We start from the raw sequence: 22,507 nt of genomic DNA on the forward strand, positions 1-22,507 counted from the left end.
TTTTTTATATCAAACACTGTCTTTTCGTGAAGAGTACCTTCACGCCACTTGCTCGGTCAAAATTGGGATATCTCAATGAAAAACTTCTTTTTTTTTTTTTTTTTTTTTTTTGACAGGTGAAAAAGTGTGAAAATGCTCACAGCACCTGGTATTCCCAGGCGGTCTCCCATCCAAGTACTAACCAGGCCCAACCCTGCTTGGCTTCCGAGATCAGACGAGATCGGGCTGGTCCAGGCTGGTATGGCCGTGAGCGAAATGTTCCAGGTCAAAACGGCCTTTTTTATATCAAACACTGTCTTTTCGTGAAGAGTACCTTCACGCCACTTGCTCGGTCAAAATTGGGATATCTCAATGAAAAACTTCTTTTTTTTGACGGGTGAAAAAGTGTGAAAATGCTCACAGCACCTGGTATTCCCAGGCGGTGTTCCATCCAAGTACTAACAAGGCCCAACCCCGCTTGGCTTCCGAGATCAAACGAGATCGGGCTGTTCCAGGGTGGTATGGCCGTGAGCGAAATGTTCCAGGTCAAAACTCGTATAAATGGCTTTTTTTGCATCAAACACTGTCTTTTCGTGAAGAGTACCTTCACGCCACTTGCTCGGTCAAAATTGGGATATCTCAATGAAAAACTTCTTTTTTTTTTTTTTTTTTGACAGGTGAAAAAGTGTGAAAATGCTCACAGCACCTGGTATTCCCAGGCGGTCTCCCATCCAAGTACTAACCAGGCCCAACCCTGCTTGGCTTCCGAGATCAGACGAGATCGGGCTGGTCCAGGCTGGTATGGCCGTGAGCGAAATGTTCCAGGTCAAAACGGCCTTTTTTATATCAAACACTGTCTTTTCGTGAAGAGTACCTTCACGCCACTTGCTCGGTCAAAATTGGGATATCTCAATGAAAAACTTCTTTTTTTTTTTTTTTTTTGACAGGTGAAAAAGTGTGAAAATGCTCACAGCACCTGGTATTCCCAGGCGGTCTCCCATCCAAGTACTAACCAGGCCCAACCCTGCTTGGCTTCCGAGATCAGACGAGATCGGGCTGGTCCAGGCTGGTATGGCCGTGAGCGAAATGTTCCAGGTCAAAACGGCCTTTTTTATATCAAACACTGTCTTTTCGTGAAGAGTACCTTCACGCCACTTGCTCGGTCAAAATTGGGATATCTCAATGAAAAACTTCTTTTTTTTTTTTTTTTTTGACAGGTGAAAAAGTGTGAAAATGCTCACAGCACCTGGTATTCCCAGGCGGTCTCCCATCCAAGTACTAACCAGGCCCAACCCTGCTTGGCTTCCGAGATCAGACGAGATCGGGCTGGTCCAGGCTGGTATGGCCGTGAGCGAAATGTTCCAGGTCAAAACGGCCTTTTTTATATCAAACACTGTCTTTTCGTGAAGAGTACCTTCACGCCACTTGCTCGGTCAAAATTGGGATATCTCAATGAAAAACTTCTTTTTTTTTTTTTTTTTTGACAGGTGAAAAAGTGTGAAAATGCTCACAGCACCTGGTATTCCCAGGCGGTCTCCCATCCAAGTACTAACCAGGCCCAACCCTGCTTGGCTTCCGAGATCAGACGAGATCGGGCTGGTCCAGGCTGGTATGGCCGTGAGCGAAATGTTCCAGGTCAAAACGGCCTTTTTTATATCAAACACTGTCTTTTCGTGAAGAGGACCTTCACGCCACTTGCTCGGTCAAAATTGGGATATCTCAATGAAAAACTTCTTTTTTTTTTTTTTTTTTGACAGGTGAAAAAGTGTGAAAATGCTCACAGCACCTGGTATTCCCAGGCGGTCTCCCATCCAAGTACTAACCAGGCCCAACCCTGCTTGGCTTCCGAGATCAGACGAGATCGGGCTGGTCCAGGGTGGTATGGCCGTGAGCGAAATGTTCCAGGTCAAAACGGCCTTTTTTATATCAAACACTGTCTTTTCGTGAAGAGTACCTTCACGCCACTTGCTCGGTCAAAATTGGGATATCTCAATGAAAAACTTCTTTTTTTTTTTTTTTTTTGACAGGTGAAAAAGTGTGAAAATGCTCACAGCACCTGGTATTCCCAGGCGGTCTCCCATCCAAGTACTAACCAGGCCCAACCCTGCTTGGCTTCCGAGATCAGACGAGATCGGGCTGGTCCAGGCTGGTATGGCCGTGAGCGAAATGTTCCAGGTCAAAACGGCCTTTTTTATATCAAACACTGTCTTTTCGTGAAGAGTACCTTCACGCCACTTGCTCGGTCAAAATTGGGATATCTCAATGAAAAACTTCTTTTTTTTTTTTTTTTTTGACAGGTGAAAAAGTGTGAAAATGCTCACAGCACCTGGTATTCCCAGGCGGTCTCCCATCCAAGTACTAACCAGGCCCAACCCTGCTTGGCTTCCGAGATCAGACGAGATCGGGCTGGTCCAGGCTGGTATGGCCGTGAGCGAAATGTTCCAGGTCAAAACGGCCTTTTTTATATCAAACACTGTCTTTTCGTGAAGAGTACCTTCACGCCACTTGCTCGGTCAAAATTGGGATATCTCAATGAAAAACTTCTTTTTTTTTTTTTTTTTTGACAGGTGAAAAAGTGTGAAAATGCTCACAGCACCTGGTATTCCCAGGCGGTCTCCCATCCAAGTACTAACCAGGCCCAACCCTGCTTGGCTTCCGAGATCAGACGAGATCGGGCTGGTCCAGGCTGGTATGGCCGTGAGCGAAATGTTCCAGGTCAAAACGGCCTTTTTTATATCAAACACTGTCTTTTCGTGAAGAGTACCTTCACGCCACTTGCTCGGTCAAAATTGGGATATCTCAATGAAAAACTTCTTTTTTTTTTTTTTTTTTGACAGGTGAAAAAGTGTGAAAATGCTCACAGCACCTGGTATTCCCAGGCGGTCTCCCATCCAAGTACTAACCAGGCCCAACCCTGCTTGGCTTCCGAGATCAGACGAGATCGGGCTGGTCCAGGCTGGTATGGCCGTGAGCGAAATGTTCCAGGTCAAAACGGCCTTTTTTATATCAAACACTGTCTTTTCGTGAAGAGTACCTTCACGCCACTTGCTCGGTCAAAATTGGGATATCTCAATGAAAAACTTCTTTTTTTTTTTTTTTTTTGACAGGTGAAAAAGTGTGAAAATGCTCACAGCACCTGGTATTCCCAGGCGGTCTCCCATCCAAGTACTAACCAGGCCCAACCCTGCTTGGCTTCCGAGATCAGACGAGATCGGGCTGGTCCAGGGTGGTATGGCCGTGAGCGAAATGTTCCAGGTCAAAACGGCCTTTTTTATATCAAACACTGTCTTTTCGTGAAGAGTACCTTCACGCCACTTGCTCGGTCAAAATTGGGATATCTCAATGAAAAACTTCTTTTTTTTTTTTTTTTTTGACAGGTGAAAAAGTGTGAAAATGCTCACAGCACCTGGTATTCCCAGGCGGTCTCCCATCCAAGTACTAACCAGGCCCAACCCTGCTTGGCTTCCGAGATCAGACGAGATCGGGCTGGTCCAGGCTGGTATGGCCGTGAGCGAAATGTTCCAGGTCAAAACGGCCTTTTTTATATCAAACACTGTCTTTTCGTGAAGAGTACCTTCACGCCACTTGCTCGGTCAAAATTGGGATATCTCAATGAAAAACTTCTTTTTTTTTTTTTTTTTTGACAGGTGAAAAAGTGTGAAAATGCTCACAGCACCTGGTATTCCCAGGCGGTCTCCCATCCAAGTACTAACCAGGCCCAACCCTGCTTGGCTTCCGAGATCAGACGAGATCGGGCTGGTCCAGGCTGGTATGGCCGTGAGCGAAATGTTCCAGGTCAAAACGGCCTTTTTTATATCAAACACTGTCTTTTCGTGAAGAGTACCTTCACGCCACTTGCTCGGTCAAAATTGGGATATCTCAATGAAAAACTTCTTTTTTTTTTTTTTTTTTTTTTTGACAGGTGAAAAAGTGTGAAAATGCTCACAGCACCTGGTATTCCCAGGCGGTCTCCCATCCAAGTACTAACCAGGCCCAACCCTGCTTGGCTTCCGAGATCAGACGAGATCGGGCTGGTCTTTTTTTTTTTATCTTTTATTATCAAAAACATCTTAAAACAAGTATTTACATATATTTACATGAATGTACAGACATACATGACACACAAGGGCAAGGGAATGGGATACACAAGGGCAAGGGGAGACGAGACAAAAAATTACAGAAAATCAAACACACAATCATTCTCCAAACATTCTTCAGTGATGGGGGGTGATGCCGTGGTTGGGGGGGGTGATGCCGGGGTCAGAAGAGGATGTCCAGGTTTCCAGAGGGTGTGAGGTGGATCAGGGTGTTGTGGGGGACGAGGTGGGTGATGAACCGGTGCTCTGCTGCCATGTGGAGGTGTCGGAGGTGTGCGGCCAAGAGTCCTTTGAAGATGGGCCAGGGTGCTGCTGTTTTATTGTCACGGAGATGGATGTTCCTGTTGAGATATAATGTGTACCGGGCTATGGAGAGGGTTAGTCGGGCGAGATGGGTGTTGGCTCCAGAGCGACTCTGTCCGGGACCAAAGAGGAGGAGCCAGGGCTCCTGGTCGTCCCCTCCTAGGGCCGCCGGCGGTGGGAGCCTCCAGGACAGCCTCCGAGCGAGGAGGTCCTGCAGTCGGGACCAGAACGGGCGGACGGCCGGGCAGGTGTACAGCATGTGCTCCAGGGTCTCGGGGGGTCCGTGGCACACGGGGCAGTCCGCAGCGTAGCTGTCGGGAAGAAATGCGTGCAGTGCTGCGGATGTAAAGACGATCCTGTGTCTAAATCTGAAGTCAAAATGACCTACGTTATGTGGGGTGTACCAATTAAAGATGTTGGCCCAGATGGTTGCGATGGTGCGTGCGGGGAATGTTAATGACCATTTGTGTTCCGAGGCGGGACGCCTGAGCACTCCCGGCAACAACAACTGATACAGGATGCGGGTGGGTAGGTCTGTGAAAATCCTAAACCTCCCCGTGCTAACAAATACATTAAAATTCAACTTACCTGTCGTGCTCCCCATTTGGCCCAAAGTGCTTCCCCAATGCCTGACCAGATTCCTGTTAAAAATACTTACCATACCACTAATATACTTTTTCCTAAACACTTTACCTGCTAACCTAAAACACTTCCCTATGTAATCTACACTAAAATTACCTTTCACGTCAAATACCTTACCTACATATTCCAGCCCAGCCTCCTCCATCGCCCCACTGATCATGCACTCGCGCTTCCCGGGGGGAGCGGAGAGCAAGTCAGGGTTATGACGGAGGGGCATGTGCGCGAGACCCTCACCGCTGTCTGGAACCGCCACAGTCAGGGGCCTGAAAGTCCTCCACGCCTCCAAGAGTTCCCTCTCGAAGGGGGGGAGGCCCTCCAGGACCGAAACAGGGGGCAACAAACACAAATTATAAACACCAAACTTACCTAGACTATTAACAAACTCACCTATATAATCCTTCCATGGAGCATCTACCTCAACGTCTAGAAATTTCCGAATTGTTTTCAGCCTGAAGGCCTTCTTCCTTAACTCTAAATCTGCTAACTTTAAACCTCCCTGATCGTACTCACCTATCATAACCTTATGTGCAATAAAGCCCCTCTCACGATTCCACAAAAAGTGGTTTATCACTAACCTTAATTTGTTAGCATAGACCCCCGGCAGGCCGTACACGGAGAGTGCATGGTTCAACATGGACATGCACAAAGAATTTACAACTAAGACTTTACCTTTTAATGTCAGATTACGACGTCTCCAAAAATTCAAGCGCGCTGTAATTTTCTCGCACAAAGGCGACCAAAGTGCAGTACGACACGCCTCCTCGTCTCTGCCCAGGGGGACGCCGAGGACCTTGTAGGAGTCCCCGGCCTCCCGGAGCTGGACAGGGAGAGGAACAGGCGTGACGCTGCCGCAAAATTTAACCGTGGTTTTATCGAAATTGATTTTGGCCCCTGAAGCGAGGCCGTAAACATTGAGCACGTGGAGAGAGGCGTTCAGGCTCTCCACGTCTCGGAGGATCAGATTCGTGTCATCTGCGTACTGAAAAATTTTGACTTCCCTACCCGCAGGCGTGGTCAGTCCCCTCACCGCCGCGTCCGCCCTCAACATGGCCGCCAAAGGCTCAGCGGCGATGCTGTAGAGGAGCGACGAGAGGGGACAGCCCTGCCTGACTGATCTTTTTAAGGGGAAAGAGTCAGTTAGAAACCCGTTGACTTTGACCTTACTGACCGCAAAGGAATAGATGAGCTGTAGCCAATTAACAAACCGTTCGCCGAAACCTAACTTACCTAATACAGTCCAGAGGAACGAATGCTCAACTCTGTCGAACGCCTTGTTAAAGTCTACACTAACGTGAATACCACCGGTCGCGTGCATCTGCCGAAGGAGATATCTCAGAGACAAAACTGTGTCTGAGATGTCCCTCCCGGGGACGCTGTAGGCCTGCGAGGGGTGTATGACGGATCCAATCACACGCTTTAACCTACCTGCTAATACCTTTGCTAAAATTTTATAGTCTACGTTCAAAAGGCTAATGGGCCTGTAGTTGGCGAGGCTGCTCCTGTCGCCCTTCTTAAAAAGCAGAGTGACGACACTCATCGCAAAACCATCGCCAACTCTACTCTCACTCTCAAAATCCTGATATAATAGGAGTAGGATCGGAGCTAACCTGGAAGCGAAACGCTTGAAAAACTCACAGGTTAGTCCGTCCTCTCCGGGGCTTTTCCCTGTATTTAAACTCTTGACTGCAGCCTCTATCTCCATGAGAGACAGAGGCGCGTCGCACAGCTCCCTATCCTCCCTGCTCAGTGTGCGCTCCAGAGCACCTACAGCCTGGTCTAAAGCCTGCTCTGCCACTCCGTCTGAACTAAAAAGCCTACTATAGAAATCCTGCGCTGTCTCTAAAACCTCACTTACCTCGGAAACAATCTTACCTGTCTTATCTATCAACTTATCTATGTGCATCTTTCCCTGTGTAACCTTCTCACAGCCGAAGAAGAACGCTGTCGAGCGTTCTCCTTCGACTGTGTGTCTGGCTTTTGCCCTCAAAATTGCACCCTGACACCTACTTACCTCCAGCTGCTCCAGCTCAGCGCGCACCACCAGGTACTCTGGATCCACAGGGCCAGTGGTGGAAGCTGCGCCCTGGTCCAGGACCTGCAGGCGCTGGCGGAGAGCGGTCTCCCTCCTGGTCGACAGCCACGCCTTGTGTTTGCTGTAATTGACACAGAGCTTTTTAATGCGTGTTTTTGCCGTCGGCCACCAATCGACCACGCTGTCGATCAGCTCCAGCTCCATGTCAAATACATCAAACAAAAAGTCCATTTTCCTACAAAAAGTTTCATCACCGAGGATGGAGCTGTTTAGGACCCACAGTCCTCCATTCCTCGGTGATGAAACTAACCCAAAATAAATATCTAAAGTGGAGTGATCACTCAAGCCTGACCACTTGTAGGAAGCACCACTGACTCTCTGTGCCAGGTCTGAGGAGGCAAAACAGAGGTCAATGCGGGACTGCTTCAGGACGCCCTGGACGACCTGCCGCCTGGAGAAATCCTTCAGGAAGGGGTGGAGGAACCGCCACACCTCCGTCAGGTTCCTGCTGGCGGCTTCTTCCAACAGGGCTGTCCTGGCAGTGCTGTTTTTAAAAGAGTTGTTAATGCCGATGTCTGTCTTGCAAAGTGTTGTATTAAAGTCACCGATTATGATTGTATTGTCGTTCGCAAAGCGAAATATTTTTTTGAAGAATTGCCTCCTCAGACCATCATCGTTCGGGGCGTAGATGTTAATTAGTCTGAACTTCACTGTGTCCGTGAAGTCCAGGACCAGGAAGGAGCCCTCTGGGTCGGCGTGTACCAGGGTGGGTTGGCCTAAGACACCAGGCCTCACCACCGTGGCCACACCGCGCGAGCACGCCGTGCCCAGGGCCCAAAATACAGAGCCTACTCCCATGCTCCGCACTTGTTGCGCGTGGCTGACATCCCAGTGCGTTTCTTGGATGCAGAGCACGTCCCACTTGGAAAAGTGTAACGCGCTCTGCATCCGCACTGGGCTCCGCAGGCCGCCTGCGTTCCAAGAGGACAAGGAGAACGCCATTAAGAGGAGACCTTGGAGGATGTAACCCATCTTTTATTTAGACTTCTTTTTGGCGCCCGTCGCATCCGACTGCCACACTCTTTTTCTGACTTCACGGGTGGAGAAATCCATGAAGTCATCATTAAAAACAGTCTCGAGCTCACCTCGTGGGGCAGAGCTGCGTGTGGAGGATGGTGGGTTGATGGAGCTTTCTGCTGGCGCTTTTGAAGTGGTTGGAACGGAGGAGGCAGAGCCGCTCTCAGCAGCAGCGCCCTCTCCGTCTCCTGCCACCTGCTTCCTGCGTCTTGCCCCTTTCTTATCCTTCTTCTCCACCTGTCCCCTCTTACCACCGTCCGACTGGAGCTTGGGATCATCACCCAGCCCTGTGGTGATGTCCCCCCCTTTGGAGGTAAGATGCGGGGCCTGTCCCGCACCCATCCTCCTCCCGGGTTCAGCCTCTTCCTCCACGGGCTTAGGAGTTGGACCCTCACGAGTCCCCTCCCTCTGGTCAGGAGGAGCAGTTTGTCCTGCTCCCACCTTCCCAGACGCCAGCGCTGAGCCGAGCACCATCTCCAGTGCGACGGACGCCTCCTCGTCTGAGGAGTCAGAGGAGCAAGAGGAGCCAGACACCTCTGGCTCCCCTGACTCCTCCACAGCCTCCTCCTCCAAAAACTCCTCTACTTCGGAGAGAGCAGTTGCGGGCACGTTCTGGGCCACGTCACTGCTCTCTCCTCCAATGGCGTCCTCCCTGTCCTCCCCTCTGTCCTCCCCTCTGTCCTCCTCTCTGTCACCCGCACCACACGGACATAAGTGGCGGAACATGCGGCACTCTCTGCACTTCGGGGCCCGCTGCGCGACGCACTCGCGCGCGTAATGCCCCTGGCTCCCGCAGTTGCGGCACAGAAAGTCAGGGCACTCCCTCAGAATATGGCCAGGCTGGAGACACCCCCTACACACCCGCACCTGCCTGTCGTGTATTACCCTGAAGTACTCGGGGCCCCCCGCGGTGTCAAACCTGACAGAATACGGTAAGGACTGCACCGTGTCCGTGAACCTTACCCGTACAAACCTGGTGCCGTCCGCCACGTTCGTCCCCGGCCACATTCTCCTCCTCACCTCGGAGACCGCAGAGACCCCCCAGGCGTAGAGCTTGGCCAGGATCTCCTCGTCCTCGATATAAGCCGGCAGCCCCATGAAGGACACGACCAGCTCATCCACCGAGATGTCACGGGCGTGAACCCTGACTCCTCCAATGCAGTACCCGTCCAGGAGCCGCTCCTTCGCTTTAGTGGTACTGACGGTTACTTCATATTTGTCCTTCGAGATGAGTCTGCACGCTACTATGGAGCCGCACACCTCCTGAGTCGATTTCAAAAAAGCTAGTGGCGTGATTTGTGCTCCCTCCGTCAACTCCAACACCACAGTGAGTTCTTTCATAAATTTCATTCTTCTTTCTTCGTTCTTTCTATTATTTACAGATTCTTTCAAACTTTGTCTTGCCTTTGTCGTGTCCATTCCAGTGTCCGATGCCGTGTTGTCCGTCCTTTGAGCCATGCTCACAAAAAACAAAAAATCCACCTCCCAGTAAGTTTACTGGGAGGGGAACAAACAAAAGAACTGAAAAAAGTAAATGAAAATGACCAAAATAACGATTAAAAACTCAAAAAAAACTCCCAAAACCCCCAGCTCCAGACCATGCAGCACACCACAAATTGCACGCACCTGCACTGATTGCAAAGGGGCGTGTTCAGGGTGGTATGGCCGTGAGCGAAATGTTCCAGGTCAAAACGGCCTTTTTTATATCAAACACTGTCTTTTCGTGAAGAGTACCTTCACGCCACTTGCTCGGTCAAAATTGGGATATCTCAATGAAAAACTTCTTTTTTTTTTTTTTTTTTGACAGGTGAAAAAGTGTGAAAATGCTCACAGCACCTGGTATTCCCAGGCGGTCTCCCATCCAAGTACTAACCAGGCCCAACCCTGCTTGGCTTCCGAGATCAGACGAGATCGGGCTGGTCCAGGGTGGTATGGCCGTGAGCGAAATGTTCCAGGTCAAAACGGCCTTTTTTATATCAAACACTGTCTTTTCGTGAAGAGTACCTTCACGCCACTTGCTCGGTCAAAATTGGGATATCTCAATGAAAAACTTCTTTTTTTTTTTTTTTTTTGACAGGTGAAAAAGTGTGAAAATGCTCACAGCACCTGGTATTCCCAGGCGGTCTCCCATCCAAGTACTAACCAGGCCCAACCCTGCTTGGCTTCCGAGATCAGACGAGATCGGGCTGGTCCAGGGTGGTATGGCCGTGAGCGAAATGTTCCAGGTCAAAACGGCCTTTTTTATATCAAACACTGTCTTTTCGTGAAGAGTACCTTCACGCCACTTGCTCGGTCAAAATTGGGATATCTCAATGAAAAACTTCTTTTTTTTTTTTTCTTTTTTTTTTTTGACAGGTGAAAAAGTGTGAAAATGCTCACAGCACCTGGTATTCCCAGGCGGTCTCCCATCCAAGTACTAACCAGGCCCAACCCTGCTTGGCTTCCGAGATCAGACGAGATCGGGCTGGTCCAGGGTGGTATGGCCGTGAGCGAAATGTTCCAGGTCAAAACGGCCTTTTTTATATCAAACACTGTCTTTTCGTGAAGAGTACCTTCACGCCACTTGCTCGGTCAAAATTGGGATATCTCAATGAAAAACTTCTTTTTTTTTTTTGACGGGTGAAAAAGTGTGAAAATGCTCACAGCACCTGGTATTCCCAGGCGGTGTTCCATCCAAGTACTAACAAGGCCCAACCCCGCTTGGCTTCCGAGATCAAACGAGATCGGGCTGTTCCAGGGTGGTATGGCCGTGAGCGAAATGTTCCAGGTCAAAACTCGTATAAATGGCTTTTTTTGCATCAAACACTGTCTTTTCGTGAAGAGTACCTTCACGCCACTTGCTCGGTCAAAATTGGGATATCTCAATGAAAAACTTCTTTTTTTTTTTTTTTTTTTTTTTTGACAGGTGAAAAAGTGTGAAAATGCTCACAGCACCTGGTATTCCCAGGCGGTCTCCCATCCAAGTACTAACCAGGCCCAACCCTGCCTGGCTTCCGAGATCAGACGAGATCGGGCTGGTCTTTTTTTTTTTTTTTTTATCTTTTATTATCAAAAACATCTTAAAACAAGTATTTACATATATTTACATGAATGTACAGACATACATGACACACAAGGGCAAGGGAATGGGATACACAAGGGCAGGGGGAGACGAGACAAAAATTTACAGAAAATCAAACACACAATCATTCTCCAAACATTCTTCAGTGATGGGGGGTGATGCCGTGGTTGGGGGGGGTGATGCCGGGGTCAGAAGAGGATGTCCAGGTTTCCAGAGGGTGTGAGGTGGATCAGGGTGTTGTGGGGGACGAGGTGGGTGATGAACCGGTGCTCTGCTGCCATGTGGAGGTGTCGGAGGTGTGCGGCCAAGAGTCCTTTGAAGATGGGCCAGGGTGCTGCTGTTTTATTGTCACGGAGATGGATGTTCCTGTTGAGATATAATGTGTACCGGGCTATGGAGAGGGTTAGTCGGGCGAGATGGGTGTTGGCTCCAGAGCGACTCTGTCCGGGACCAAAGAGGAGGAGCCAGGGCTCCTGGTCGTCCCCTCCTAGGGCCGCCGGCGGTGGGAGCCTCCAGGACAGCCTCCGAGCGAGGAGGTCCTGCAGTCGGGACCAGAACGGGCGGACGGCCGGGCAGGTGTACAGCATGTGCTCCAGGGTCTCGGGGGGTCCGTGGCACACGGGGCAGTCCGCAGCGTAGCTGTCGGGAAGAAATGCGTGCAGTGCTGCGGATGTAAAGACGATCCTGTGTCTAAATCTGAAGTCAAAATGACCTACGTTATGTGGGGTGTACCAATTAAAGATGTTGGCCCAGATGGTTGCGATGGTGCGTGCGGGGAATGTTAATGACCATTTGTGTTCCGAGGCGGGACGCCCGAGCACTCCCGGCAACAACAACTGATACAGGATGCGGGTGGGTAGGTCTGTGAAAATCCTAAACCTCCCCGTGCTAACAAATACATTAAAATTCAACTTACCTGTCGTGCTCCCCATTTGGCCCAAAGTGCTTCCCCAATGCCTGACCAGATTCCTGTTAAAAATACTTACCATACCACTAATATACTTTCTCCTAAACACTTTACCTGCTAACCTAAAACACTTCCCTATGTAATCTACACTAAAATTACCTTTCACGTCAAATACCTTACCTACATATTCCAGCCCAGCCTCCTCCATCGCCCCACTGATCATGCACTCGCGCTTCCCGGGGGGAGCGGAGAGCAAGTCAGGGTTATGACGGAGGGGCATGTGCGCGAGACCCTCACCGCTGTCTGGAACCGCCACAGTCAGGGGCCTGAAAGTCCTCCACGCCTCCAAGAGTTCCCTCTCGAAGGGGGGGAGGCCCTCCAGGACCGAAACAGGGGGCAACAAACACAAATTATAAACACCAAACTTACCTAGACTATTAACAAACTCACCTATATAATCCTTCCATGGAGCATCTACCTCAACGTCTAGAAATTTCCGAATTGTTTTCAGCCTGAAGGCCTTCTTCCTTAACTCTAAATCTGCTAACTTTAAACCTCCCTGATCGTACTCACCTATCATAACCTTATGTGCAATAAAGCCCCTCTCACGATTCCACAAAAAGTGGTTTATCACTAACCTTAATTTGTTAGCATAGACCCCCGGCAGGCCGTACACGGAGAGTGCATGGTTCAACATGGACATGCACAAAGAATTTACAACTAAGACTTTACCTTTTAATGTCAGATTACGACGTCTCCAAAAATTCAAGCGCGCTGTAATTTTCTCGCACAAAGGCGACCAAAGTGCAGTACGACACGCCTCCTCGTCTCTGCCCAGGGGGACGCCGAGGACCTTGTAGGAGTCCCCCGCCTCCCGGAGCTGGACAGGGAGAGGAACAGGCGTGACGCTCCCGCAAAATTTAACCGTGGTTTTATCGAAATTGATTTTGGCCCCTGAAGCGAGGCCGTAAACATTGAGCACGTGGAGAGAGGCGTTCAGGCTCTCCACGTCTCGGAGGATCAGATTCGTGTCATCTGCGTACTGAAAAATTTTGACTTCCCTACCCGCAGGCGTGGTCAGTCCCCTCACCGCCGCGTCCGCCCTCAACATGGCCGCCAAAGGCTCAGCGGCGATGCTGTAGAGGAGCGACGAGAGGGGACAGCCCTGCCTGACTGATCTTTTTAAGGGGAAAGAGTCAGTTAGAAACCCGTTGACTTTGACCTTACTGACCGCAAAGGAATAGATGAGCTGTAGCCAATTAACAAACCGTTCGCCGAAACCTAACTTACCTAATACAGTCCAGAGGAACGAATGCTCAACTCTGTCGAACGCCTTGTTAAAGTCTACACTAACGTGAATACCACCGGTCGCGTGCATCTGCCGAAGGAGATATCTCAGAGACAAAACTGTGTCTGAGATGTCCCTCCCGGGGACGCTGTAGGCCTGCGAGGGGTGTATGACGGATCCAATCACACGCTTTAACCTACCTGCTAATACCTTTGCTAAAATTTTATAGTCTACGTTCAAAAGGCTAATGGGCCTGTAGTTGGCGAGGCTGCTCCTGTCGCCCTTCTTAAAAAGCAGAGTGACGACACTCATCGCAAAACCATCGCCAACTCTACTCTCACTCTCAAAATCCTGATATAATAGGAGTAGGATCGGAGCTAACCTGGAAGCGAAACGCTTGAAAAACTCACAGGTTAGTCCGTCCTCTCCGGGGCTTTTCCCTGTATTTAAACTCTTGACTGCAGCCTCTATCTCCATGAGAGACAGAGGCGCGTCGCACAGCTCCCTATCCTCCCTGCTCAGTGTGCGCTCCAGAGCACCTACAGCCTGGTCTAAAGCCTGCTCTGCCACTCCGTCTGAACTAAAAAGCCTACTATAGAAATCCTGCGCTGTCTCTAAAACCTCACTTACCTCGGAAACAATCTTACCTGTCTTATCTATCAACTTATCTATGTGCATCTTTCCCTGTGTAACCTTCTCACAGCCGAAGAAGAACGCTGTCGAGCGTTCTCCTTCGACTGTGTGTCTGGCTTTTGCCCTCAAAATTGCACCCTGACACCTACTTACCTCCAGCTGCTCCAGCTCAGCGCGCACCACCAGGTACTCTGGATCCACAGGGCCAGTGATAAAAGCTGCGCCCTGGTCCAGGACCTGCAGGCGCTGGCGGAGAGCGGTCTCCCTCCTGGTCGACAGCCACGCCTTGTGTTTGCTGTAATTGACACAGAGCTTTTTAATGCGTGTTTTTGCCGTCGGCCACCAATCGACCACGCTGTCGATCAGCTCCAGCTCCATGTCAAATACATCAAACAAAAAGTCCATTTTCCTACAAAAAGTTTCATCACCGAGGATGGAGCTGTTTAGGACCCACAGTCCTCCATTCCTCGGTGATGAAACTAACCCAAAATAAATATCTAAAGTGGAGTGATCACTCAAGCCTGACCACTTGTAGGAAGCACCACTGACTCTCTGTGCCAGGTCTGAGGAGGCAAAACAGAGGTCAATGCGGGACTGCTTCAGGACGCCCTGGACGACCTGCCGCCTGGAGAAATCCTTCAGGAAGGGGTGGACGAACCGCCACACCTCCGTCAGGTTCCTGCTGGCGGCTTCTTCCAACAGGGCTGTCCTGGCAGTGCTGTTTTTAAAAGAGTTGTTAATGCCGATGTCTGTCTTGCAAAGTGTTGTATTAAAGTCACCGATTATGATTGTATTGTCGTTCGCAAAGCGAAATATTTTTTTGAAGAATTGCCTCCTCAGACCATCATCGTTCGGGGCGTAGATGTTAATTAGTCTGAACTTCACTGTGTCCGTGAAGTCCAGGACCAGGAAGGAGCCCTCTGGGTCGGCGTGTACCAGGGTGGGTTGGCCTAAGACACCAGGCCTCACCACCGTGGCCACACCGCGCGAGCACGCCGTGCCCAGGGCCCAAAATACAGAGCCTACTCCCATGCTCCGCACTTGTTGCGCGTGGCTGACATCCCAGTGCGTTTCTTGGATGCAGAGCACGTCCCACTTGGAAAAGTGTAACGCGCTCTGCATCCGCACTGGGCTCCGCAGGCCGCCTGCGTTCCAAGAGGACAAGGAGAACGCCATTAAGAGGAGACCTTGGAGGATGTAACCCATCTTTTATTTAGACTTCTTTTTGGCGCCCGTCGCATCCGACTGCCACACTCTTTTTCTGACTTCACGGGTGGAGAAATCCATGAAGTCATCATTAAAAACAGTCTCGAGCTCACCTCGTGGGGCAGAGCTGCGTGTGGAGGATGGTGGGTTGATGGAGCTTTCTGCTGGCGCTTTTGAAGTGGTTGGAACGGAGGAGGCAGAGCCGCTCTCAGCAGCAGCGCCCTCTCCGTCTCCTGCCACCTGCTTCCTGCGTCTTGCCCCTTTCTTATCCTTCTTCTCCACCTGTCCCCTCTTACCACCGTCCGACTGGAGCTTGGGATCATCACCCAGCCCTGTGGTGATGTCCCCCCCTTTGGAGGTAAGATGCGGGGCCTGTCCCGCACCCATCCTCCTCCCGGGTTCAGCCTCTTCCTCCACGGGCTTAGGAGTTGGACCCTCACGAGTCCCCTCCCTCTGGTCAGGAGGAGCAGTTTGTCCTGCTCCCACCTTCCCAGACGCCAGCGCTGAGCCGAGCACCATCTCCAGTGCGACGGACGCCTCCTCGTCTGAGGAGTCAGAGGAGCAAGAGGAGCCAGACACCTCTGGCTCCCCTGACTCCTCCACAGCCTCCTCCTCCAAAAACTCCTCTACTTCGGAGAGAGCAGTTGCGGGCACGTTCTGGGCCACGTCACTGCTCTCTCCTCCAATGGCGTCCTCCCTGTCCTCCCCTCTGTCCTCCCCTCTGTCCTCCTCTCTGTCACCCGCACCACACGGACATAAGTGGCGGAACATGCGGCACTCTCTGCACTTCGGGGCCCGCTGCGCGACGCACTCGCGCGCGTAATGCCCCTGGCTCCCGCAGTTGCGGCACAGAAAGTCAGGGCACTCCCTCAGAATATGGCCAGGCTGGAGACACCCCCTACACACCCGCACCTGCCTGTCGTGTATTACCCTGAAGTACTCGGGGCCCCCCGCGGTGTCAAACCTGACAGAATACGGTAAGGACTGCACCGTGTCCGTGAACCTTACCCGTACAAACCTGGTGCCGTCCGCCACGTTCGTCCCCGGCCACATTCTCCTCCTCACCTCGGAGACCGCAGAGACCCCCCAGGCGTAGAGCTTGGCCAGGATCTCCTCGTCCTCGATATAAGCCGGCAGCCCCATGAAGGACACGACCAGCTCATCCACCGAGATGTCACGGGCGTGAACCCTGACTCCTCCAATGCAGTACCCGTCCAGGAGCCGCTCCTTCGCTTTAGTGGTACTGACGGTTACTTCATATTTGTCCTTCGAGATGAGTCTGCACGCTACTATGGAGCCGCACACCTCCTGAGTCGATTTCAAAAAAGCTAGTGGCGTGATTTGTGCTCCCTCCGTCAACTCCAACACCACAGTGAGTTCTTTCATAAATTTCATTCTTCTTTCTTCGTTCTTTCTATTATTTACAGATTCTTTCAAACTTTGTCTTGCCTTTGTCGTGTCCATTCCAGTGTCCGATGCCGTGTTGTCCGTCCTTTGAGCCATGCTCACAAAAAACAAAAAATCCACCTCCCAGTAAGTTTACTGGGAGGGGAACAAACAAAAGAACTGAAAAAAGTAAATGAAAATGACCAAAATAACGATTAAAAACTCAAAAAAAAACTCCCAAAACCCCCAGCTCCAGACCATGCAGCACACCACAAATTGCACGCACCTGCACTGATTGCAAAGGGGCGGGTCCAGGGTGGTATGGCCGTGAGCGAAATGTTCCAGGTCAAAACGGCCTTTTTTATATCAAACACTGTCTTTTCGTGAAGAGTACCTTCACGCCACTTGCTCGGTCAAAATTGGGATATCTCAATGAAAAACTTCTTTTTTTTTTTTTTTTTTTTTTTTGACAGGTGAAAAAGTGTGAAAATGCTCACAGCACCTGGTATTCCCAGGCGGTCTCCCATCCAAGTACTAACCAGGCCCAACCCTGCTTGGCTTCCGAGATCAGACGAGATCGGGCTGGTCCAGGCTGGTATGGCCGTGAGCGAAATGTTCCGGGTCAAAACGGCCTTTTTTATATCAAACACTGTCTTTTCGTGAAGAGTACCTTCACGCCACTTGCTCGGTCAAAATTGGGATATCTCAATGAAAAACTTCTTTTTTTTTTTTTTTTTTTTTTTTGACAGGTGAAAAAGTGTGAAAATGCTCACAGCACCTGGTATTCCCAGGCGGTCTCCCATCCAAGTACTAACCAGGCCCAACCCTGCTTGGCTTCCGAGATCAGACGAGATCGGGCTGGTCCAGGGTGGTATGGCCGTGAGCGAAATGTTCCAGGTCAAAACGGCCTTTTTTATATCAAACACTGTCTTTTCGTGAAGAGTACCTTCACGCCACTTGCTCGGTCAAAATTGGGATATCTCAATGAAAAACTTCTTTTTTTTTTTTTTTTTTGACAGGTGAAAAAGTGTGAAAATGCTCACAGCACCTGGTATTCCCAGGCGGTCTCCCATCCAAGTACTAACCAGGCCCAACCCTGCTTGGCTTCCGAGATCAGACGAGATCGGGCTGGTCCAGGGTGGTATGGCCGTGAGCGAAATGTTCCAGGTCAAAACGGCCTTTTTTATATCAAACACTGTCTTTTCGTGAAGAGTACCTTCACGCCACTTGCTCGGTCAAAATTGGGATATCTCAATGAAAAACTTCTTTTTTTTTTTTTTTTTTTTTTTTGACAGGTGAAAAAGTGTGAAAATGCTCACAGCACCTGGTATTCCCAGGCGGTCTCCCATCCAAGTACTAACCAGGCCCAACCCTGCTTGGCTTCCGAGATCAGACGAGATCGGGCTGGTCCAGGCTGGTATGGCCGTGAGCGAAATGTTCCAGGTCAAAACGGCCTTTTTTATATCAAACACTGTCTTTTCGTGAAGAGTACCTTCACGCCACTTGCTCGGTCAAAATTGGGATATCTCAATGAAAAACTTCTTTTTTTTTTTTTTTTTTGACAGGTGAAAAAGTGTGAAAATGCTCACAGCACCTGGTATTCCCAGGCGGTCTCCCATCCAAGTACTAACCAGGCCCAACCCTGCTTGGCTTCCGAGATCAGACGAGATCGGGCTGGTCCAGGGTGGTATGGCCGTGAGCGAAATGTTCCAGGTCAAAACGGCCTTTTTTATATCAAACACTGTCTTTTCGTGAAGAGTACCTTCACGCCACTTGCTCGGTCAAAATTGGGATATCTCAATGAAAAACTTCTTTTTTTTTTTTTTTTTTTTTTTGACAGGTGAAAAAGTGTGAAAATGCTCACAGCACCTGGTATTCCCAGGCGGTCTCCCATCCAAGTACTAACCAGGCCCAACCCTGCTTGGCTTCCGAGATCAGACGAGATCGGGCTGGTCCAGGGTGGTATGGCCGTGAGCGAAATGTTCCAGGTCAAAACGGCCTTTTTTATATCAAACACTGTCTTTTCGTGAAGAGTACCTTCACGCCACTTGCTCGGTCAAAATTGGGATATCTCAATGAAAAACTTCTTTTTTTTTTTTTTTTTTGACAGGTGAAAAAGTGTGAAAATGCTCACAGCACCTGGTATTCCCAGGCGGTCTCCCATCCAAGTACTAACCAGGCCCAACCCTGCTTGGCTTCCGAGATCAGACGAGATCGGGCTGGTCCAGGCTGGTATGGCCGTGAGCGAAATGTTCCAGGTCAAAACGGCCTTTTTTATATCAAACACTGTCTTTTCGTGAAGAGTACCTTCACGCCACTTGCTCGGTCAAAATTGGGATATCTCAATGAAAAACTTCTTTTTTTTTTTTTTTTTTTTTTTGACAGGTGAAAAAGTGTGAAAATGCTCACAGCACCTGGTATTCCCAGGCGGTCTCCCATCCAAGTACTAACCAGGCCCAACCCTGCTTGGCTTCCGAGATCAGACGAGATCGGGCTGGTCCAGGGTGGTATGGCCGTGAGCGAAATGTTCCAGGTCAAAACGGCCTTTTTTATATCAAACACTGTCTTTTCGTGAAGAGTACCTTCACGCCACTTGCTCGGTCAAAATTGGGATATCTCAATGAAAAACTTCTTTTTTTTTTTTTTTTTTGACAGGTGAAAAAGTGTGAAAATGCTCACAGCACCTGGTATTCCCAGGCGGTCTCCCATCCAAGTACTAACCAGGCCCAACCCTGCTTGGCTTCCGAGATCAGACGAGATCGGGCTGGTCCAGGGTGGTATGGCCGTGAGCGAAATGTTCCAGGTCAAAACGGCCTTTTTTATATCAAACACTGTCTTTTCGTGAAGAGGACCTTCACGCCACTTGCTCGGTCAAAATTGGGATATCTCAATGAAAAACTTCTTTTTTTTTTTTTTTTTTGACAGGTGAAAAAGTGTGAAAATGCTCACAGCACCTGGTATTCCCAGGCGGTCTCCCATCCAAGTACTAACCAGGCCCAACCCTGCTTGGCTTCCGAGATCAGACGAGATCGGGCTGGTCCAGGGTGGTATGGCCGTGAGCGAAATGTTCCAGGTCAAAACGGCCTTTTTTATATCAAACACTGTCTTTTCGTGAAGAGTACCTTCACGCCACTTGCTCGGTCAAAATTGGGATATCTCAATGAAAAACTTCTTTTTTTTTTTTTTTTTTGACAGGTGAAAAAGTGTGAAAATGCTCACAGCACCTGGTATTCCCAGGCGGTCTCCCATCCAAGTACTAACCAGGCCCAACCCTGCTTGGCTTCCGAGATCAGACGAGATCGGGCTGGTCCAGGCTGGTATGGCCGTGAGCGAAATGTTCCAGGTCAAAACGGCCTTTTTTATATCAAACACTGTCTTTTCGTGAAGAGTACCTTCACGCCACTTGCTCGGTCAAAATTGGGATATCTCAATGAAAAACTTCTTTTTTTTTTTTTTTTTTGACAGGTGAAAAAGTGTGAAAATGCTCACAGCACCTGGTATTCCCAGGCGGTCTCCCATCCAAGTACTAACCAGGCCCAACCCTGCTTGGCTTCCGAGATCAGACGAGATCGGGCTGGTCCAGGCTGGTATGGCCGTGAGCGAAATGTTCCAGGTCAAAACGGCCTTTTTTATATCAAACACTGTCTTTTCGTGAAGAGTACCTTCACGCCACTTGCTCGGTCAAAATTGGGATATCTCAATGAAAAACTTCTTTTTTTTTTTTTTTTTTTTTTTGACAGGTGAAAAAGTGTGAAAATGCTCACAGCACCTGGTATTCCCAGGCGGTCTCCCATCCAAGTACTAACCAGGCCCAACCCTGCTTGGCTTCCGAGATCAGACGAGATCGGGCTGGTCCAGGCTGGTATGGCCGTGAGCGAAATGTTCCAGGTCAAAACGGCCTTTTTTATATCAAACACTGTCTTTTCGTGAAGAGTACCTTCACGCCACTTGCTCGGTCAAAATTGGGATATCTCAATGAAAAACTTCTTTTTTTTTTTTTTTTTTGACAGGTGAAAAAGTGTGAAAATGCTCACAGCACCTGGTATTCCCAGGCGGTCTCCCATCCAAGTACTAACCAGGCCCAACCCTGCTTGGCTTCCGAGATCAGACGAGATCGGGCTGGTCCAGGGTGGTATGGCCGTGAGCGAAATGTTCCAGGTCAAAACGGCCTTTTTTATATCAAACACTGTCTTTTCGTGAAGAGTACCTTCACGCCACTTGCTCGGTCAAAATTGGGATATCTCAATGAAAAACTTCTTTTTTTTTTTTTTTTTTGACAGGTGAAAAAGTGTGAAAATGCTCACAGCACCTGGTATTCCCAGGCGGTCTCCCATCCAAGTACTAACCAGGCCCAACCCTGCTTGGCTTCCGAGATCAGACGAGATCGGGCTGGTCCAGGGTGGTATGGCCGTGAGCGAAATGTTCCAGGTCAAAACGGCCTTTTTTATATCAAACACTGTCTTTTCGTGAAGAGTACCTTCACGCCACTTGCTCGGTCAAAATTGGGATATCTCAATGAAAAACTTCTTTTTTTTTTTTTTTTTTGACAGGTGAAAAAGTGTGAAAATGCTCACAGCACCTGGTATTCCCAGGCGGTCTCCCATCCAAGTACTAACCAGGCCCAACCCTGCTTGGCTTCCGAGATCAGACGAGATCGGGCTGGTCCAGGCTGGTATGGCCGTGAGCGAAATGTTCCAGGTCAAAACGGCCTTTTTTATATCAAACACTGTCTTTTCGTGAAGAGTACCTTCACGCCACTTGCTCGGTCAAAATTGGGATATCTCAATGAAAAACTTCTTTTTTTTTTTTTTTTTTGACAGGTGAAAAAGTGTGAAAATGCTCACAGCACCTGGTATTCCCAGGCGGTCTCCCATCCAAGTACTAACCAGGCCCAACCCTGCTTGGCTTCCGAGATCAGACGAGATCGGGCTGGTCCAGGCTGGTATGGCCGTGAGCGAAATGTTCCAGGTCAAAACGGCCTTTTTTATATCAAACACTGTCTTTTCGTGAAGAGGACCTTCACGCCACTTGCTCGGTCAAAATTGGGATATCTCAATGAAAAACTTCTTTTTTTTTTTTTTTTTTGACAGGTGAAAAAGTGTGAAAATGCTCACAGCACCTGGTATTCCCAGGCGGTCTCCCATCCAAGTACTAACCAGGCCCAACCCTGCTTGGCTTCCGAGATCAGACGAGATCGGGCTGGTCCAGGGTGGTATGGCCGTGAGCGAAATGTTCCAGGTCAAAACGGCCTTTTTTATATCAAACACTGTCTTTTCGTGAAGAGTACCTTCACGCCACTTGCTCGGTCAAAATTGGGATATCTCAATGAAAAACTTCTTTTTTTTTTTTTTTTTTGACAGGTGAAAAAGTGTGAAAATGCTCACAGCACCTGGTATTCCCAGGCGGTCTCCCATCCAAGTACTAACCAGGCCCAACCCTGCTTGGCTTCCGAGATCAGACGAGATCGGGCTGGTCCAGGCTGGTATGGCCGTGAGCGAAATGTTCCAGGTCAAAACGGCCTTTTTTATATCAAACACTGTCTTTTCGTGAAGAGTACCTTCACGCCACTTGCTCGGTCAAAATTGGGATATCTCAATGAAAAACTTCTTTTTTTTTTTTTTTTTTGACAGGTGAAAAAGTGTGAAAATGCTCACAGCACCTGGTATTCCCAGGCGGTCTCCCATCCAAGTACTAACCAGGCCCAACCCTGCTTGGCTTCCGAGATCAGACGAGATCGGGCTGGTCCAGGCTGGTATGGCCGTGAGCGAAATGTTCCAGGTCAAAACGGCCTTTTTTATATCAAACACTGTCTTTTCGTGAAGAGTACCTTCACGCCACTTGCTCGGTCAAAATTGGGATATCTCAATGAAAAACTTCTTTTTTTTTTTTTTTTTGA

At 49.3% G+C, this 22,507-nt stretch overlaps 36 non-coding genes and 2 pseudogenes across 36 annotated transcripts; all 38 read right to left on the bottom strand.

Annotated features, from left to right (window-relative positions):
- Nucleotides 1–133: 133 nt before the first annotated feature.
- LOC140384094 (5S ribosomal RNA) lies at nucleotides 134–252 on the bottom strand. Its single transcript, XR_011932786.1, has one exon. It is a non-coding gene; the product is annotated as a 5S ribosomal RNA (ribosomal RNA).
- A 141-nt stretch (nucleotides 253–393) lies between these two features.
- LOC140345286 (5S ribosomal RNA) lies at nucleotides 394–512 on the bottom strand (annotated as a pseudogene).
- A 161-nt stretch (nucleotides 513–673) lies between these two features.
- On the bottom strand, nucleotides 674–792 carry LOC140384096 (5S ribosomal RNA). Its single transcript, XR_011932788.1, has one exon. It is a non-coding gene; the product is annotated as a 5S ribosomal RNA (ribosomal RNA).
- Nucleotides 793–943: 151 nt separating this feature from the next.
- On the bottom strand, nucleotides 944–1,062 carry LOC140384097 (5S ribosomal RNA). Its single transcript, XR_011932789.1, has one exon. It is a non-coding gene; the product is annotated as a 5S ribosomal RNA (ribosomal RNA).
- Nucleotides 1,063–1,213: 151 nt separating this feature from the next.
- LOC140384098 (5S ribosomal RNA) lies at nucleotides 1,214–1,332 on the bottom strand. Its single transcript, XR_011932790.1, has one exon. It is a non-coding gene; the product is annotated as a 5S ribosomal RNA (ribosomal RNA).
- A 151-nt stretch (nucleotides 1,333–1,483) lies between these two features.
- LOC140384099 (5S ribosomal RNA) lies at nucleotides 1,484–1,602 on the bottom strand. Its single transcript, XR_011932791.1, has one exon. It is a non-coding gene; the product is annotated as a 5S ribosomal RNA (ribosomal RNA).
- Nucleotides 1,603–1,753: 151 nt separating this feature from the next.
- LOC140345736 (5S ribosomal RNA) lies at nucleotides 1,754–1,872 on the bottom strand. The gene has a single exon (XR_011924013.1). It is a non-coding gene; the product is annotated as a 5S ribosomal RNA (ribosomal RNA).
- Nucleotides 1,873–2,023: 151 nt separating this feature from the next.
- LOC140384100 (5S ribosomal RNA) lies at nucleotides 2,024–2,142 on the bottom strand. Its single transcript, XR_011932792.1, has one exon. It is a non-coding gene; the product is annotated as a 5S ribosomal RNA (ribosomal RNA).
- Nucleotides 2,143–2,293: 151 nt separating this feature from the next.
- LOC140384101 (5S ribosomal RNA) lies at nucleotides 2,294–2,412 on the bottom strand. Its single transcript, XR_011932793.1, has one exon. It is a non-coding gene; the product is annotated as a 5S ribosomal RNA (ribosomal RNA).
- A 151-nt stretch (nucleotides 2,413–2,563) lies between these two features.
- LOC140384102 (5S ribosomal RNA) lies at nucleotides 2,564–2,682 on the bottom strand. The gene has a single exon (XR_011932794.1). It is a non-coding gene; the product is annotated as a 5S ribosomal RNA (ribosomal RNA).
- A 151-nt stretch (nucleotides 2,683–2,833) lies between these two features.
- On the bottom strand, nucleotides 2,834–2,952 carry LOC140384104 (5S ribosomal RNA). The gene has a single exon (XR_011932795.1). It is a non-coding gene; the product is annotated as a 5S ribosomal RNA (ribosomal RNA).
- Nucleotides 2,953–3,103: 151 nt separating this feature from the next.
- LOC140345738 (5S ribosomal RNA) lies at nucleotides 3,104–3,222 on the bottom strand. The gene has a single exon (XR_011924015.1). It is a non-coding gene; the product is annotated as a 5S ribosomal RNA (ribosomal RNA).
- Nucleotides 3,223–3,373: 151 nt separating this feature from the next.
- Nucleotides 3,374–3,492, bottom strand: LOC140384105 (5S ribosomal RNA). The gene has a single exon (XR_011932796.1). It is a non-coding gene; the product is annotated as a 5S ribosomal RNA (ribosomal RNA).
- Nucleotides 3,493–3,643: 151 nt separating this feature from the next.
- On the bottom strand, nucleotides 3,644–3,762 carry LOC140384106 (5S ribosomal RNA). Its single transcript, XR_011932797.1, has one exon. It is a non-coding gene; the product is annotated as a 5S ribosomal RNA (ribosomal RNA).
- A 6,192-nt stretch (nucleotides 3,763–9,954) lies between these two features.
- LOC140345739 (5S ribosomal RNA) lies at nucleotides 9,955–10,073 on the bottom strand. Its single transcript, XR_011924016.1, has one exon. It is a non-coding gene; the product is annotated as a 5S ribosomal RNA (ribosomal RNA).
- A 151-nt stretch (nucleotides 10,074–10,224) lies between these two features.
- LOC140345740 (5S ribosomal RNA) lies at nucleotides 10,225–10,343 on the bottom strand. The gene has a single exon (XR_011924017.1). It is a non-coding gene; the product is annotated as a 5S ribosomal RNA (ribosomal RNA).
- Nucleotides 10,344–10,502: 159 nt separating this feature from the next.
- On the bottom strand, nucleotides 10,503–10,621 carry LOC140345741 (5S ribosomal RNA). The gene has a single exon (XR_011924018.1). It is a non-coding gene; the product is annotated as a 5S ribosomal RNA (ribosomal RNA).
- A 145-nt stretch (nucleotides 10,622–10,766) lies between these two features.
- LOC140345287 (5S ribosomal RNA) lies at nucleotides 10,767–10,885 on the bottom strand (annotated as a pseudogene).
- A 6,216-nt stretch (nucleotides 10,886–17,101) lies between these two features.
- LOC140384108 (5S ribosomal RNA) lies at nucleotides 17,102–17,220 on the bottom strand. The gene has a single exon (XR_011932799.1). It is a non-coding gene; the product is annotated as a 5S ribosomal RNA (ribosomal RNA).
- A 157-nt stretch (nucleotides 17,221–17,377) lies between these two features.
- LOC140345742 (5S ribosomal RNA) lies at nucleotides 17,378–17,496 on the bottom strand. The gene has a single exon (XR_011924019.1). It is a non-coding gene; the product is annotated as a 5S ribosomal RNA (ribosomal RNA).
- Nucleotides 17,497–17,647: 151 nt separating this feature from the next.
- Nucleotides 17,648–17,766, bottom strand: LOC140345744 (5S ribosomal RNA). Its single transcript, XR_011924021.1, has one exon. It is a non-coding gene; the product is annotated as a 5S ribosomal RNA (ribosomal RNA).
- A 157-nt stretch (nucleotides 17,767–17,923) lies between these two features.
- On the bottom strand, nucleotides 17,924–18,042 carry LOC140384109 (5S ribosomal RNA). Its single transcript, XR_011932800.1, has one exon. It is a non-coding gene; the product is annotated as a 5S ribosomal RNA (ribosomal RNA).
- A 151-nt stretch (nucleotides 18,043–18,193) lies between these two features.
- Nucleotides 18,194–18,312, bottom strand: LOC140345745 (5S ribosomal RNA). Its single transcript, XR_011924022.1, has one exon. It is a non-coding gene; the product is annotated as a 5S ribosomal RNA (ribosomal RNA).
- A 156-nt stretch (nucleotides 18,313–18,468) lies between these two features.
- LOC140345746 (5S ribosomal RNA) lies at nucleotides 18,469–18,587 on the bottom strand. The gene has a single exon (XR_011924023.1). It is a non-coding gene; the product is annotated as a 5S ribosomal RNA (ribosomal RNA).
- Nucleotides 18,588–18,738: 151 nt separating this feature from the next.
- On the bottom strand, nucleotides 18,739–18,857 carry LOC140384110 (5S ribosomal RNA). The gene has a single exon (XR_011932801.1). It is a non-coding gene; the product is annotated as a 5S ribosomal RNA (ribosomal RNA).
- A 156-nt stretch (nucleotides 18,858–19,013) lies between these two features.
- Nucleotides 19,014–19,132, bottom strand: LOC140345747 (5S ribosomal RNA). Its single transcript, XR_011924024.1, has one exon. It is a non-coding gene; the product is annotated as a 5S ribosomal RNA (ribosomal RNA).
- A 151-nt stretch (nucleotides 19,133–19,283) lies between these two features.
- Nucleotides 19,284–19,402, bottom strand: LOC140345748 (5S ribosomal RNA). Its single transcript, XR_011924025.1, has one exon. It is a non-coding gene; the product is annotated as a 5S ribosomal RNA (ribosomal RNA).
- Nucleotides 19,403–19,553: 151 nt separating this feature from the next.
- On the bottom strand, nucleotides 19,554–19,672 carry LOC140345751 (5S ribosomal RNA). The gene has a single exon (XR_011924027.1). It is a non-coding gene; the product is annotated as a 5S ribosomal RNA (ribosomal RNA).
- Nucleotides 19,673–19,823: 151 nt separating this feature from the next.
- Nucleotides 19,824–19,942, bottom strand: LOC140384111 (5S ribosomal RNA). Its single transcript, XR_011932802.1, has one exon. It is a non-coding gene; the product is annotated as a 5S ribosomal RNA (ribosomal RNA).
- Nucleotides 19,943–20,093: 151 nt separating this feature from the next.
- LOC140384112 (5S ribosomal RNA) lies at nucleotides 20,094–20,212 on the bottom strand. The gene has a single exon (XR_011932803.1). It is a non-coding gene; the product is annotated as a 5S ribosomal RNA (ribosomal RNA).
- A 156-nt stretch (nucleotides 20,213–20,368) lies between these two features.
- LOC140384113 (5S ribosomal RNA) lies at nucleotides 20,369–20,487 on the bottom strand. The gene has a single exon (XR_011932804.1). It is a non-coding gene; the product is annotated as a 5S ribosomal RNA (ribosomal RNA).
- Nucleotides 20,488–20,638: 151 nt separating this feature from the next.
- Nucleotides 20,639–20,757, bottom strand: LOC140345752 (5S ribosomal RNA). Its single transcript, XR_011924028.1, has one exon. It is a non-coding gene; the product is annotated as a 5S ribosomal RNA (ribosomal RNA).
- Nucleotides 20,758–20,908: 151 nt separating this feature from the next.
- Nucleotides 20,909–21,027, bottom strand: LOC140345753 (5S ribosomal RNA). The gene has a single exon (XR_011924029.1). It is a non-coding gene; the product is annotated as a 5S ribosomal RNA (ribosomal RNA).
- A 151-nt stretch (nucleotides 21,028–21,178) lies between these two features.
- Nucleotides 21,179–21,297, bottom strand: LOC140384115 (5S ribosomal RNA). Its single transcript, XR_011932805.1, has one exon. It is a non-coding gene; the product is annotated as a 5S ribosomal RNA (ribosomal RNA).
- A 151-nt stretch (nucleotides 21,298–21,448) lies between these two features.
- On the bottom strand, nucleotides 21,449–21,567 carry LOC140384116 (5S ribosomal RNA). Its single transcript, XR_011932806.1, has one exon. It is a non-coding gene; the product is annotated as a 5S ribosomal RNA (ribosomal RNA).
- A 151-nt stretch (nucleotides 21,568–21,718) lies between these two features.
- LOC140345754 (5S ribosomal RNA) lies at nucleotides 21,719–21,837 on the bottom strand. The gene has a single exon (XR_011924030.1). It is a non-coding gene; the product is annotated as a 5S ribosomal RNA (ribosomal RNA).
- Nucleotides 21,838–21,988: 151 nt separating this feature from the next.
- LOC140384117 (5S ribosomal RNA) lies at nucleotides 21,989–22,107 on the bottom strand. Its single transcript, XR_011932807.1, has one exon. It is a non-coding gene; the product is annotated as a 5S ribosomal RNA (ribosomal RNA).
- Nucleotides 22,108–22,258: 151 nt separating this feature from the next.
- Nucleotides 22,259–22,377, bottom strand: LOC140384118 (5S ribosomal RNA). Its single transcript, XR_011932808.1, has one exon. It is a non-coding gene; the product is annotated as a 5S ribosomal RNA (ribosomal RNA).
- Nucleotides 22,378–22,507: the final 130 nt, after the last annotated feature.

Source organism: Eucyclogobius newberryi, unplaced genomic scaffold (genome assembly GCF_026437365.1).
Source record: "Eucyclogobius newberryi isolate DKJ021-1_F unplaced genomic scaffold, fEucNew1.0.hap1 SCAF_56, whole genome shotgun sequence".
NCBI classification, from domain to species: Eukaryota; Metazoa; Chordata; class Actinopteri; order Gobiiformes; family Gobiidae; genus Eucyclogobius; species Eucyclogobius newberryi.